This window comes from Bison bison, unplaced genomic scaffold (assembly GCF_000754665.1).
Source record: "Bison bison bison isolate TAMUID 2011002044 unplaced genomic scaffold, Bison_UMD1.0 scf7180017862137, whole genome shotgun sequence".
Classification (NCBI taxonomy): Eukaryota; Metazoa; Chordata; class Mammalia; order Artiodactyla; family Bovidae; genus Bison; species Bison bison.
Genome location: NW_011492709.1, coordinates 11,884 through 15,490, shown reverse-complemented (window position 1 = coordinate 15,490; position 3,607 = coordinate 11,884). Strand labels below are relative to the sequence as shown.

At 41.7% G+C, this 3,607-nt stretch overlaps 1 long non-coding RNA gene across 1 annotated transcript in view; it reads left to right on the top strand.

Moving 5' to 3' along the window:
* LOC104983268 overlaps window positions 1–3,607 on the top strand; it is a 17,662-nt gene that overhangs the window by 13,407 nt on the left and 648 nt on the right. The gene's annotated exons all lie outside the window — the stretch shown is intronic.

Genomic DNA, 3,607 nt, shown 5'->3' with positions numbered 1-3,607 from the left:
CAGTGAGGCTGTGGTTATGAGAAGGGAAATGAGAGAGACCAGTAAAAGATGGCAAAGACTCCCCCAGTACATTCTCAAATTGCAGCTGAGAAATGGAACTTTAGAGACAGAAGCTAAAGATGTCTGAGCAGAATAAAGGAAAAATGAGGGTTATCAAACTGGTGTTATTTCCAGTCACTCTCAAAATGATGTGCGACAGCCTTCCATGTGGATTTGCCAATCCCAAACTATGCACAGTTCATCAGACCCTATTTTCATCTTTTCCTGCTACTTCTTTTACTTGACATTTATATGAATTGGCTTCATAATTCAAGTCAAATGGCACTCTTCCAGATTTTTTTTCCCACAGAAGCCATAGAAGAGATGCATATAAGAATATGTTTTATGTCCTCTGTAAACGTAGGAGCTCCTTCAGCTTGTAGGGAATTGACCTTTGCCTGAGTTGTGTGCTGTGTGTTCTCAATCATGTCTGACTCTTTGTGACCCCATGGACTGTAGCCTGCCAGGCTCCTCTGTCCACGGAATTTTCCAGGCAAGAATACTGGAGCAGGTTGCCATTTCCTACTCCAGGGGGACTTTAGCCTGTACGTGTTTACATTTTCTCGTTGCTCTGTGTCCATCTTTGGGTTTGACTCCATCATGAAAGTCTGGGAAAGTGTCTGCCGTTTTTTTCCCCAACAATTAAATTGTTAATTGTAGTTAAATGGTTAAAAACTGATTTTCAAAATGCTTATTGAATGTTGATGACAAAATTAAATCCTTTATTTGCAGGTAGCTTAAGATTGATCTGGGGATTGATTGATTGGGAGAGTGGAAGTGGAACATATGTAAACATACACAGACATACAGAGAATAGAGAGAGAGGTATAGATGGAACTTTAGTGCTCTAAAATTTTGGGGTGAGAGAGTTACAGAGAATGTTGAGAAAATAACTAGAAATTGAAAAAAAAAACAAAAAACAAAAAACCTGTGTGTGCAGCTTTATGGCCAATAAGTGGGAACTGATTCCCATGCAGACATGCTATGGTTAATAATTTCCCACATTTTGGCAAGACCAGTGGGCTCATTGCTAGATAAGAGGGTAGGTAAAAAAGACAGTTTTCATACTGGAAGTATAGTAGTCAACCTCTTGTAGCATGGCTGATGAACGCTGGGAAACTTGCTTGCCCAAGGACACAGCAACCATGTAGAACAAAATGGCAGAACTTACCTGGGGATACCTACATCTTTGAGACTTCCTGGCTGAGGTCAGGGCTCTTTTGGAAGACTTGCATTACGTCAGTTCACGTTCATGACCAAGAGTGCTCTGCATCTTGAATTCTAGGGGGCCAGGTCCTGCTTGGAGACCCTGGGGGCACTGCAGGTGGTGTAGTAACTCCTTCCTTTTCCTGCAGAGTAATTGACCCCTTTGCCACATTGTGTCTCCATAGACTCTTGCTTTTTCCAAAGTGTCTCTTTTATTCACCAGAAAGCCTAGTGCCCTGGCAAAGCCTACCTCCCCCAGTCTCTGTGCTGTTTGGTACAGGTCATGTTCCTCTTTGGGTGGCTTGCATTGTATGTGTACTAACACCCTAAGTTTGCCTGACCTCTAGGTCTCTTTTCTTCTCCCAGTCCATGCTTTACCTCTCCAGTGCTTTAATTTAAGCCATCACCACCTCTCACCTGGATGAATGCATTGTCTTTCAACCAATCTCTTTGCTTCTACCTTTACCCCACTCTAATCCAGTCCACCCACCACAACTGGAGTCATAGTTTTTAAATGTAACTTTGATGGTCTCAAACTTGTGATGTATTATCAAATGTACATTTGATAATGTATGATTTCTTTCACACATCAAACCCAAACTTAACTAAAGTCCTCGCAAGAGGCCCCCAGGGTCTGGTTTTTATCATCAACTCCAGTCTCATCTCTCAGAACTAACTCACTGCTGGCATGTATGCTTGAGCCATTTGGAGCTATTTATACTTCTGTAAATGTACTGTATTCTTTCACACTGCCATTCCTTTTGCCCCTTCCAGAGAAATTCTGATCTTGACTACCCTTTCTACCCTCTCTGCCTAACTAGCTCCAATTCCTCTTCTGTTAATGGCTTTATTGAGATATAATTCACATAACAATTCACTCAGTTAAAATGTACAATTCACTGGATGTTGATAGTTTAGAGTTGTACAACAACCATCAGTATTTAATGTCAGACCATCTTTACCCACCACTCGCCAAGAAACCCTGTACCTGTTCGCAGACCCTCTCCATTCCAGCCTCCTTGCTTCCTGCTGGCCTGCCTGTGGCAACCATTGATCTATTGGACCTTCTGTCTCTATAGATTTGTCTATTCTAGAGTCATCTCTCCAGACTTTTTTCAGGTGTTGCCTCCTCTTGTTTGCCTCCTAGTTCCCTGATTTCCAAACATCTCTGCTGGGCTCCAATAACACCACTTGTCTGGGTCTGTCATAGCACTTATTCTACAGTATTCTTACCTGCCTCCCCATTTGAATTGACTTACTCATCTCTGAAACTTCAGTGTCTAATTCTTAGCTCAGTTTAGAGAAAGTACTCTGGAACTACTGGCCAACTGAATGAATGACTCCCAGGAAGCCCTGACAGGGAGAAAGGCCTCTCAGTGAGTGGGTTAAAGACAAGTGAATACACAGGTAAAACCAGACGGTGGATGCCTAAGTACCCATTTTTCAGCTCACTTGCACTTGGATAAATTCAGCTACCCGAATGATGTCTCTTTCATCTCTATAGTTGATGTGAAGGTTCCAGAACCTAGGGAAACATTACCAAAGTGGTGCAGAGGAAGTATATCTTCAGGAAATATTCATGATACATCAGTTTAAGCTTTACCTGTGGGATCAACAGCAACACTCTCAGGCCATCTTCCTGCTCAATTTTTTCAATTTCCTATTCTCTCTCTGTGTCTCTCTTCCTCTCTACCCGCTCTCTCCTGTCTTCCCTTCCTCCTCTTTCTCTTCTCCTCCCCTCTCCCCCTAGTGCCCTTGGGATATTTGCCTTTTTTAAAAACCACATTTCAGAATATCAGAGGAACAATGTAGGTCCTTAGATTTTAAAATAAATTAACTTAAGCATGAGATGTCTGAACATGTATTCCCTTTGAAAGCTGTTTAATTGTTCCACTTCAATGCACCACATTGCTTTTTACATGATTCGATCTTTAAAAAAATCTGGTCAGCAAGGGAATATAAGACAATTTGCAACAACAATGGAATATAGAGATGTTAAATATTAAATCATCTCATTTTCAGCATTTTACTGACTAGAGACAAATGGAGATGCACCCTGACTCTGGCTATTAATACCTTTTTCTGTCTGTAAGCCTTTCTCCTGAATTCAAACTTCCTCCTTCTTCTCTTTCCTAGCAACCTCTTGTCTCTCGTCTCCTTCACTCCTGATCTCTCTCTCTCTCATTCTCAATTCTCTCCTCTGCCCATTTTGCTGTATGCACCTCTCTTTATGTTTCACACTGTTTCTCCTCCATTTTCTTTTCCATTCTGCTTCCTAATTAGCACTCTCTCTCTCTCTCCTTTTTTCCTTCTGTTCTTTGCACCCAGAATGAAGTAGGGAAGAGATTGGGGGGAAAGATGA